This window comes from Aquarana catesbeiana, linkage group LG01, assembly GCF_042186555.1.
Source record: "Aquarana catesbeiana isolate 2022-GZ linkage group LG01, ASM4218655v1, whole genome shotgun sequence".
Classification (NCBI taxonomy): Eukaryota; Metazoa; Chordata; class Amphibia; order Anura; family Ranidae; genus Aquarana; species Aquarana catesbeiana.
In genome coordinates this window covers 225,960,069-225,972,722 of record NC_133324.1, presented here as the reverse complement: position 1 = coordinate 225,972,722, position 12,654 = coordinate 225,960,069, and positions in this window count along the sequence as shown.

Below are 12,654 nucleotides of genomic sequence, written 5' to 3'. Positions count from 1 at the left end.
ACAGGGTTTCAGTAAAGGGGTAATTTAGCTAGATGTGAATACGCGACAGGATCTGGCTGAAAAGAGCTAATGCATTTAACAGCTACTTGTAGTATGCGAAAAGGATGTGCTGGGAGGACAATCAGCTGATTACGTATATTTGATGTTCAAAGGGTCAAGGACAGATACCATCTGAAGTGTAGTGGTTATAGGGCCAAATTCATTAGGTCAATGCTCCATGCTAATCAACCATTTGTCCATTTCAAAGGGGTGTTTGAGAGGATGAGAATATTTCTTTCATCTGTTCAGGAAAGGAGGTTTTGCCCTGGCTAAGGCCATGCATAAGTTAAGTACCCCTTTCAAGAGAAGGTGATGACTTTCACCTTAATCCCTCTTCAAACAAATTATCCCCAGCTCGTTACCACAACAGGAGGAAGTTGCCCAAATTAGGAGATACGCCTGGTGGGAATAGAGGGCTAACAGAATAAACCAATCAGATTGGCCCTATTCAATTCAATGAGAGATGGGCCTATAAGAAGGTATTCCAAAGAGAGTAGTAGGGAGATGAAAACTGACCTGGGCCCAGGAACATTCATAATATAGGTAATTATCAGAGCATCTTCCAGCACTTAAAGGTATACCTGCTTGTCATGTTTGTTTGTTTAACATTTGTATTGTAATGATTATACTTTGTCTTCTTGTACTATAACCTAATATTTTCTCCCTTAAGACTATAGATATTGTCTGTGTATAAGGTAGACTTTTAATGCTTCTTTAATAAATGTTATTATATTTAAGCTTTCACTTCTGGCTATAAGAATCCTTATTTAACCAACCTCATATCTTATGGTTAATAATTCATAAATGTACGTTTAGAAGGGCAAGAAGGTTGTTGGGATAGCTCACTCCTTCCTCATGGAGGAAGATCATCACTTATGGCCCTTTAATGAATTTATATTGAGATTACTGTTTTTTATTCTGACACACAACTGTTTTACGTTTCACGGTTCCCACTACCTCCAGGTACAGGGCATGACCATGGGCACCTGCTGTGCCCCGGCCTACGCCAATCTGTACCTGGGGGGGTGGGAACGTGACGTTTTTTCAAACGAATAACTTAGTAACTACACCAGTGAGGTGTTGTTATGGCTAAGATATATCGATGATATATTCATTATCTGGGTTGGGTCTCAGCAAGCATTGTCTTCCTTTGTTGATCATCTGAACAGTAATACTATTAATTTGATATTCACTGTCAACAGCGATATACATAAAATCTCCTTTCTTGACCTGGTGATCTACAAAGATCACAATAACTGCTTGGCCACCACACTCTATCGTAAGGAAACGGTGGGGAATACGATTTTACATGCTTCGAGTGCACATCCCTCCACACTAGTGCGAAGTATCCCCTACATACAGTACATTTGGCTTAGAAGGAACTGTACTGTTGACAGTGACTTTAAATACCATGCTAACCTACTCAGGGATCGACTCCTCAAACATGGATATTCCAAGTCACTTCTTCGTAAGGCTTTTAATAAAGCCTGTGATCAACCTAAGAACACACTGCTCTACAAGAATAAAACTAAGGCAGAGGAGCATTCAACGGTTAAGTTCATTACACATTATTCATATCAGCAATACCAACTACGCAATGTACTACAACAACATTGGCATATTCTATATGAGGACTAGGGATGAGCCGAACACCCCCCGGTTCGGTTCGCACCAGAACCTGCGAACGGACCGAAAATTCGCACGAACATTAGAACCCCATTGACGTCTATGGGACTCGAACGTTCAAAATCAAAAGTGCTCATTTTAAAGGCTAATTTGCATGGTATTGTCCTAAAAAGGGTTTAGGGACTCGGGTCCTACCCCAGGGGACATGTATCAATGCAAAAAAAACTTTTAAAAACGGCCGTTTTTTCAGGAGCAATGATTTTAATGATGCTTAAATAAAAAAAAAAAGTGAAATATTCCTTTAAATATCGTATCTGGGGTGTGTCTATAGTATGCCTGTAAAGTGGCGCATGTTTCCCATGTTTAGAACAGTCCCTGCACAAAATGTAATTTTTAAAGGAAAAAATCTCATTTAAAACTGCTTGCGGGTTTAATGTAATGTCGGGTCCTGGCAATATGGATGAAAATCAGTGAGATAAACGGCATGGGTACCCCCCAGTCCATTACCAGGCCCTTTGGGTCTTGTATGGATATTAAGGGGAACCCCGCACCCAAATTAAAATAAGGAAAGGTGTGGGGCAACCAGGCCCTATATACTCTGAACAGCAGTATACAGGCGGTGCAAACAAGACAGGGACTGTAGGTTTGTTGTTAAGTAGAATCTGTTTGTAATTTTGAACGGGTAAATTTTTAACGTGTTTAGCTCCAGCCAAAAAATCTTTTTTAAGCTTTTTGGAAAACATAGGGAAGGGTTATCACCCCTGTGACATTTGTTTTGCTGTCTGTCCTCCTCTTCAGAAGATTTCACCTCACTTTTTGTCCCAATGATAAATGTTTTTTGAAAATTTGGGGTTTTTTGTGGAACAAGGATTGGAAAGCATCAGTGGAAAGGAGAAATGTTTTTCCCATATTAACTCTTACAGGAGAGAATTTCCCTTCCTAGGGGTAGATTTCATCTCACTTCCTGTTGTCTCCTTCTGTTTGCAAGTAGGAGTCGTTTGTAAGTTAGATGTTTGAAAGTAGGGGCCTGCCCTATATACTCAGCAGAAATTTGGGCCTTAGGTGTTGTTGTGGCCACAACACTGTAAGCCCTCACAGGGCCCTGCTGTGAAATATTAGATCAAGAATTGTAATTACATGCCCCTGTTGAACAAGGGCAGAAAAATTGGGCCTTTGGTGGTGGTGGTGCTGGTGCCACAACACTGTAAGTCCTCACTCGCTCTTGGTGGGTGCAGAAATGGGCCCTGCTGTGAAATATTAGATCAAGAATTGTAATTACATGCCCCTGTTGAACAAGTGCAGAAAAATTGGGCCTTTGGTGGTGGTGGTGGTGGTGGTGCTGGTGCCACAACACTGTAAGTCCTCACTCGCTCTTGGTGGGTGCAGAAATGGGCCCTGCTGTGAAATATTAGATCAAGAATTGTAATTATATGCCCCTGTTGAACAGGGGCTGAAAAATTAGGCCTTAGGCACTGGTGCTGGTGCCACAACACTGCAACCTCTCACAGATACTCTAGTTGGAATGCTGAAATGAGCCCTGCTGCAAAGTATTGCATCAAAAATTGTAATTACACGCCCCTGTTAAACAAGGGCTGAAAAATTGTGCCTTAGGCACTGGTGGTGGCGCCCAGAACCAAAAATGTTCTTACAAGCTATCAGCATGATGATTGAGGAGGAAGAGGATAATTTCTCAGGGATAGTCACTCAGCATCAGTATAGGCAGTCTTTGAAGGGATCTGAGATTTCAAAAAAAATTATTCGGTTACATCAGCATCAGGTGCTTGGTAGCTGGTGGTGATCCAAGACTGATTCATTTTTATGAAGGTCAGTCGATCGACCAAGTCGGTGGACAGACGCACCCTGTGATCGGTTACCACGCCTCCAGCAGCACTGAATGTGCGTTCCGAAATGGATGCAGGACAGGCCAGTAGCTCAATTGCATACTGTGCAAGCTCTGGCCAGTGATCCATCCTCAAGACCCAGTAACCCAGAGGATTTTCGGTGGGAAAGGTGTCCAAGTCAGATCTTGCCCCTAGGTATTCCTGCACCATGTAAAACAGACGCTGGCGATGGTTGCTGGAACTGATCATACCTTGGGGCTGCGGACCAAAAAATTGTCTGGATGCATCGGTCAGATGGCCACCTTCTCCACTGCTCCTTCTTTGACTGACCGAAGCCTCAGCAACACGTTGTCCAGAAACAGGAGTTTGTAACCTCCCAGTCTCTGGGAACGCGTTGCACAGACCTTTCTGCAAGGCCTCCCGAAGATGTTTCTTCCTCTGCTCCCTCTGCGATGGCAAGATAAGGTCCGCAACCTTACCCTTGTAATGTGGATCAAGGAGGGTTGCCAGCCAGTATTGGTCCTTCTCCTTGATACCACGAATACGAGGATCCTTACGCAGGCTTTGCAGGATCAGGGAGGCCATGCAGCGTAGGTTTGCTGAGGCATTCGGTCCGGAGTCCTCTGGGTCACTAAGGACGATATGGTCCGCAGCCACCTCCTCCCAGCCACGTACAAGTCCATGTGTTTCTTGGGACTGATCCCTTAAAGACTGCTGCTGATGCTGAGTGCCAGGCTCCACCTCCATACTGACACAATCTTCCTCCTCCTCCTCCTCGTCCTCTTCCTGTGTGATCGGCGGGCACGCAGGAACACTGGATAAAGGGGGCCTTGAGAGCTAAGGAAGTCCTCCTCTTCCTGCCTCTGTTCTGCCTCAAGTGCCCTGTCCATTATTCCACACAGTGTGTGCTCCAACAGGTGGACAAGGGGGACAGTGTCACTGATGCATGCACTGTCACTGCTCACCATCCTTGTGGCCTCCTCAAATGGTGACAGGGCAGTGCATGCATCCCTGATCATGGCCCACTGGCGTGGGGAAAAAAAACCAAGCTCCCCTGACCCTGTCCTGGTGCCATAGTCGCACAGGTACTCATTGATGGCCCTCTGCTGCGTGTGCAGCCGCTGCAGCATGGCCAACGTTGAGTTCCACCTGGTGGGCATGTCACAGATTAGGCGGTTCTTGGGCAGGTTAAACTCCTTTTGGAGGTCCGTCAGCCGAGCACTGGCATTATATGACCGGCGGAAATGCACACAGACTTTCCTGACCTGCCTCAGGACATCCTGTAAGCCCGGGTACCTGCCCAAGAACCACTGCACCACAAAGTTAAGGACGTGAGCCAAACAGGGCACATGGGTCATTTGTCCCTGTCGGAGGGCAGAGAGGAGGTTGGTGCCATTGTCGCAAACCACCATTCCTGCCTTAAGTTGGCATGGTGTCAACCACCTCTGAACCTGCCCCTGCAGAGCTGACAGAACCTCTGCCCCAGTGTGACTCCTGTCCCCCAAGCACACCAGCTCAAGCACCGCATGGCATCTTTTGGCCTGCGTACTTGCGTAGCCCCTTGAACGGCTACGGAGCACCGCTGGTTCCGAGGACAAAGCACAGGAAGAGGCCATGGAGGAAGAAGAAGAGGAGGGGGTGGAGGAGAGAGGTGTGTCACAATCATTAGCATTTTGGAGGCGTGGTGGCAGAACAACCTTAAACACTACTGCACCTTGTCCTGCATCCTTCCCAGCTGCCAGCAGAGTCACCCAATGCGCCGTGAAACTTAGGTAACATCCCTGTCCATGCCTGTTGGACCATGAGTCAGCAGTAATATGCACCTTACCGCTGACCACCCTGTCCAGCGAGGCATGGACATTGCCTTCCACATGCCGGTAGAGAGCCGGAATCGCCTTCTGTGAGAAAAAGTGGCGTTTGGGTACCTGCCATTGAGGAACTGCACATTCCACAAACTCACAGAAGGGGGCAGAGTCTACCAACTGAAAAGGCAGCAGTTGAAGTGCTAGCAATTTTGCCAAGCTAGCATTCAACCACTGCGCATGTGGATGGCTGGGAGCAAACTTCTTTCGGCGGTGCAGCAGCTGGGGCAGGCAAATTTGCCTGGTACAATCTGACGTCGGTGTACCAAAAGCAGATTGCCCACAAGTACTTGGCTGTGACACACCTAATTCTACACCTTCATTCCTCTCAGTGCAGGTCTCAGAGAGGACTGAAGGTATAGTGGGGTTGGAGATCTCAGCTGATGAGGAGCAAGGAGAGGTCCTCTTTGTTCTTTGGTGTGGGTCTTTTAGATATGCTTGCCAACGAACTGCATGGCAGGTCAACATATGTCTGGTCAAGCATGTGGTACCCAAGCGGGAGATGTTTTGGCCACGCGAGATACGCTTGAGACATATGTTGCAAATAGCAGCAGTGCGATCTGATGCACTCGTCTCAAAAAAGGCCCACACCAAAGAACTTTTTTAATAACGCGCAGAGACTGCAGCGCCCTGCACATGTGGAGCTTTGGGGTGTGATGCAGTCAATGTGCTGCCCTTAGGCTGGCCCCTGGAGGGCATCCTGCCTCATTGGTGATGTGTCACCTCCTCCTCCTCCTCCACTTCCTCTCTCCTATCAGGCACCCACGTTGAGTCAGTGACCTCATCATCCCCTCCCTCCTCATCACTGGAGCAAACCTGGCAGTATGCTGCAGCAGGGGGAGTATGACTGCCAGATTGCTGTCCTTCTTGGGCACCCCCTCTGTCCGTGCTCATGTTACTGCCTTCATCGAGCTCAGTATCATCATCAGAGCCTTCCAAATGCTGGGCATCCTCCTGGAGCATGTACCCAACACTGTGGTCAAACAGTTCGAGGGACTCCTCAGGAGGACATGGTGGGGCTAGGGAAGGAGTCACTGATGACATTGAGCCGAGGGAAGAGGCCGCTGCTTTGCCAGACAAAGTACCCTGGGCATGGGTGAGAGAGGATGAGGAGGATGAGGACGGCTTGGTCATCCACTCGACCAAGTCTTCCGCATGTTGCGGCTCAACACGGCCAGCTGCCGAAAAAAAGGCCAAGCGTGTCCCACGGCCACGTGCTGATGAGGATACACCGTCTCCACGACCAGCACTAGACACAGAGCCTGCTTGCCCTCTCTTATTGGCTTGTGACTGTCTGCCTCTCCTTCTTGGCCTTCCAGACATACTAATGGCCTGTAGCTGCACTAAGCTGGGATATATATATATATATATATATATATATATATATATATATATATATGTACTGATACTGCAGCTAGCAAAATCAACTGCCTGCCTGTAGTATGAGAACACCACCAACCTTCTATAGGTAGCTTTAGCTGAACACTGTGCAGAGCTCGCAAAAAACTAACTTGTAGCTTTTTTAGCTGCCTGCGGTAGTGATAGGATCAGGAAAACACCATCAACCTTCTACAGGTAGCTTTAGGTGAACACTGTGCAGAGCTCGCAAAAAAATAACTTGTAGGTTTAGCTGAACACTGTGAGGTGGATGCACCACACTAACTTGTAGTTTTAGCTGAACACTGTGAGCAGGACGCACAGCACTAACTTGTAGTTTTAGCTGAACACTGTGAGCAGGACGCACTGCACTAACTTGTAGCTTTAGATGAACACTGTGCAGAGGTCTCACTACACTAACTTGTAGGTTTAGCTGAACACTGTGAGCAGGACGCACAGCACTAACTTGTAGTTTTAGCTGAACACTGTGAGCAGGACGCACCACACAAACTTGTAGGTTTAGCTGAACACTGTGAGGTGGACGCACCACACTAACTTGTAGTTTTAGCTGAACACTGTGAGCAGGACGCACCCCACTAACTTGTAGGTTTAGCTGAACATTGTGAGCAGGACGCACAGCACTAACTTGTAGTTTTAGCTGAACACTGTGAGCAGGACGCACTGCACTAACTTGTAGGTTTAGCTGAACACTGTGAGGTGGACGCACCACACTAACTTGTAGTTTTAGCTGAACACTGTGAGCAGGACGCACCCCACTAACTTGTAGGTTTAGCTGAACACTGTGAGGTGGACACACCACACTAACTTGTAGGTTTAGCTGAACACTGTGAGCAGGACGCACCCCACTAACTTGTAGGTTTAGCTGAACACTGTGAGCAGGATGCACTGCACTAACTGTAAATAGTCTAGCTGCCTGACTGTGGTACTAATAGGATCAAAAGAACGCCAGCAATTTTCTTCAGGTAGCTGTAAATACTGTAACAAGGCAAGCCTGCCTGTCAGTAAGAAGATAACAGGAACGGATCTAGATGAACACTGTGATCAGGACGCACCTCACTAACTTGTAGGTTTAGCTGAACACTGTGAGCAGGACGCACCCCACTAACTTGTAGTTTTAGCTGAACACTGTGAGCAGGATGCACTGCACTAACTGTAAATAGTCTAGCTGCCTGACTGTGGTACTAATAGGATCAAAAGAACACCAGCAATTTTCTTCAGGTAGCTGTATATACTGTAACAAGACAAGCCTGCCTGTCAGTAAGAAGATAACAGGAACGGATCTAGCTGAACACTGTGAGCAGGACGCACTGCACTAACTGTAAATAGTCTAGCTGCCTGACTGTGGTACTAATAGGATCAAAAGAACACCAGTAATTTTCTTCAGGTAGCTGTATATACTGTAACAAGACAAGCCTGCTTGTCAGTAAGAAGATAACAGGAACGGATCTAGCTGAACACTGTGAGCAGGATGCACTGCACTAACTGTAAATAGTCTAGCTGCCTGACTGTGGTACTAATAGGATCAAAAGAACACCAGCAATTTTCTTCAGGTAGCTGTAAATACTGTAACAAGACAAGCCTGCCTGTCAGTAGGAAGATAACAGGAACGGATCTAGCTGAACACTGTGAGCAGGACACACTGCACTAACTTGTAGCTTTAGATGAACACTGTGCAGAGGTCTCACTACACTAACTTGTAGGTTTAGCTGAACACTGTGAGCAGGACGCACAGCACTAACTTGTAGTTTTAGCTGAACACTGTGAGCAGGACGCACCGCACAAACTTGTAGATTTAGCTGAACACTGTGAGGTGGACGCACCACACTAACTTGTAGTTTTAGCTGAACACTGTGAGCAGGACGCACCCCACTAACTTGTAGGTTTAGCTGAACACTGTGAGCAGGATGCACTGCACTAACTGTAAATAGTCTAGCTGCCTGACTGTGGTACTAATAGGATCAAAAGAACGCCAGCAATTTTCTTCAGGTAGCTGTAAATACTGTAACAAGGCAAGCCTGCCTGTCAGTAAGAAGATAACAGGAACGGATCTAGATGAACACTGTGATCAAGACTCACCCCACTAACTTGTAGGTTTAGCTGAACACTGTGAGCAGGACGCACCCCATTAACTTGTAGTTTTAGCTGGACACTGTGAGCAGGACGCACTGCACTAACTGTAAATAGTCTAGCTGCCTGACTGTGGTACTAATAGGATCAAAAGAACACAAGCAATTTTCTTCAGGTAGCTGTATATACTGTAACAAGACAAGCCTGCCTGTCAGTAAGAAGATAACAGGAACGTATCTAGCTGAACACTGTGAGCAGGACGCACTGCACTAACTGTAAATAGTCTAGCTGCCTGACTGTGGTACTAATAGGATCAAAAGAACACCAGTAATTTTCTTCAGGTAGCTGTATATACTGTAACAGGACAAGCCTGCCTGTCAGTAAGAAGATAACAGGAATGGATCTAGCTGAACACTGTGAGCAGGACGCACTGCACTAACTGTAAATAGTCTAGCTGCCTGACTGTGGTACTAATAGGATCAAAAGAACACCAGCAATTTTCTTCAGGTAGCTGTAAATACTGTAACAAGACAAGCCTGCCTGTCAGTAGGAAGATAACAGGAACGGATCTAGCTGAACACTGTGAGCAGGACGCACTGCACTAACTTGTAGCTTTAGATGAACACTGTGCAGAGGTCTCACTACACTAACTTGTAGGTTTAGCTGAACACTGTGAGCAGGACGCACAGCACTAACTTGTAGTTTTAGCTGAACACTGTGAGCAGGACGCACCAAACAAACTTGTAGATTTAGCTGAACACTGTGAGGTGGACGCACCACACTAACTTGTAGTTTTAGCTGAACACTGTGAGCAGGACGCACCCTACTAACTTGTAGGTTTAGCTGAACACTGTGAGCGGGACGCACAGCACTAACTTGTAGTTTTAGCTGAACACTGTGAGCAGGATGCACCACACTAACTTGTAGGTTTAGCTGAACACTGTGAGGTGGACGCACCACACTAACTTGTAGTTTTAGCTGAACACTGTGAGCAGGACGCACTCCACTAACTTGTAGGTTTAGCTGAACACTGTGAGCAGGATGCACTGCACTAACTGTAAATAGTCTAGCTGCCTGACTGTGGTACTAATAGGATCAAAAGAACGTCAGCAATTTTCTTCAGGTAGCTGTAAATACTGTAACAAGGCAAGCCTGCCTGTCAGTAAGAAGATAACAGGAACGGATCTAGATGAACACTGTGATCAGGACGCACCCCACTAACTTGTAGGTTTAGCTGAACACTGTGAGCAGGACGCACCCCACTAACTTGTAGTTTTAGCTGAACACTGTGAGCAGGATGCACTGCACTAACTGTAAATAGTCTAGCTGCCTGACTGTGGTACTAATAGGATCAAAAGAACACCAGCAATTTTCTTCAGGTAGCTGTATATACTGTAACAAGACAAGCCTGCCTGTCAGTAAGAAGATAACAGGAACGGATCTAGCTGAACACTGTGAGCAGGACGCACTGCACTAACTGTAAATAGTCTAGCTGCCTGACTGTGGTACTAATAGGATCAAAAGAACACCAGTAATTTTCTTCAGGTAGCTGTATATACTGTAACAAGACAAGCCTGCCTGTCAGTAAGAAGATAACAGGAACGGATCTAGCTGAACACTGTGAGCAGGACGCACTGCACTAACTGTAAATAGTCTAGCTGCCTGACTGTGGTACTAATAGGATCAAAAGAACACCAGCAATTTTCTTCAGGTAGCTGTAAATACTGTAACAAGACAAGCCTGCCTGTCAGTAGGAAGATAACAGGAACGGATCTAGCTGAACACTGTGAGCAGGACGCACTGCACTAACTTGTAGCTTTAGATGAACACTGTGCAGAGGTCTCACTACACTAACTTGTAGGTTTAGCTGAACACTGTGAGCAGGACGCACAGCACTAACTTGTAGTTTTAGCTGAACACTGTGAGCAGGACGCACCACACAAACTTGTAGGTTTAGCTGAACACTGTGAGGTGGACGCACCACACTAACTTGTAGTTTTAGCTGAACACTGTGAGCAGGACGCACCCCACTAACTTGTAGTTTTAGCTGAACACTGTAAGCAGGACGCACCCCACTAACTTGTAGGTTTAGCTGAACACTGTGAGGTGGACACACCACACTAACTTGTAGGTTTAGCTGAACACTGTGAGCAGGACGCACCCCACTAACTTGTAGGTTTAGTTGAACACTGTGAGCAGGACGCACCCCACTAACTTGTAGTTTTAGCTGAACACTGTGAGCAGGACGCACCCCACTAACTTGTAGTTTTAGCTGAACACTGTGAGCAGGATGCACTGCACTAACTGTAAATAGTCTAGCTGCCTGACTGTGGTACTAATAGGATCAAAAGAACACCAGCAATTTTCTTCAGGTAGCTGTATATACTGTAACAAGACAAGCCTGCCTGTCAGTAAGAAGATAACAGGAACGGATCTAGCTGAACACTGTGAGCAGGACGCACTGCACTAACTGTAAATAGTCTAGCTGCCTGACTGTGGTACTAATAGGATCAAAAGAACACCAGTAATTTTCTTCAGGTAGCTGTATATACTGTAACAGGACAAGCCTGCCTGTCAGTAAGAAGATAACAGGAATGGATCTAGCTGAACACTGTGAGCAGGACGCACTGCACTAACTGTAAATAGTCTAGCTGCCTGACTGTGGTATTAATAGGATCAAAAGAACACCAGCAATTTTCTTCAGGTAGCTGTAAATACTGTAACAAGACAAGCCTGCCTCTCAGTAGGAAGATAACAGGAACGGATCTAGCTGAACACTGTGAGCAGGACGCACTGCACTAACTTGTAGCTTTAGAAGAACACTGTGCAGAGGTCTCACTACACTAACTTGTAGGTTTAGCTGAACACTGTGAGCAGGACGCACAGCACTAACTTGTAGTTTTAGCTGAACACTGTGAGCAGGACGCACCGCACAAACTTGTAGATTTAGCTGAACACTGTGAGGTGGACGCACCACACTAACTTGTAGTTTTAGCTGAACACTGTGAGCAGGACGCACCCCACTAACTTGTAGGTTTAGCTGAACACTGTGAGCGGGACGCACAGCACTAACTTGTAGTTTTAGCTGAACACTGTGAGCAGGATGCACCACACTAACTTGTAGGTTTAGCTGAACACTGTGAGGTGGACGCACCACACTAACTTGTAGTTTTAGCTGAACACTGTGAGCAGGACGCACCCCACTAACTTGTAGGTTTAGCTGAACACTGTGAGCAGGATGCACTGCACTAACTGTAAATAGTCTAGCTGCCTGACTGTGGTACTAATAGGATCAAAAGAACGCCAGCAATTTTCTTCAGGTAGCTGTAAATACTGTAACAAGGCAAGCCTGCCTGTCAGTAAGAAGATAACAGGAACGGATCTAGATGAACACTGTGATCAGGACGCACCCCACTAACTTGTAGGTTTAGCTGAACACTGTGAGCAGGACGCACCCCACTAACTTGTAGTTTTAGCTGAACACTGTGAGCAGGACGCACTGCACTAACTGTAAATAGTCTAGCTGCCTGACTGTGGTACTAATAGGATCAAAAGAACACCAGCAATTTTCTTCAGGTAGCTGTATATACTGTAACAAGACAAGCCTGCCTGTCAGTAAGAAGATAACAGGAACGGATCTAGCTGAACACTGTGAGCAGGACGCACTGCACTAACTGTAAATAGTCTAGCTGCCTGACTGTGGTACTAATAGGATCAAAAGAACACCAGTAATTTTCTTCAGGTAGCTGTATATACTGTAACAAGACAAGCCTGCCTGTCAGTAAGAAGATAACAGGAATGGATCTAGCTGAACACTGTGA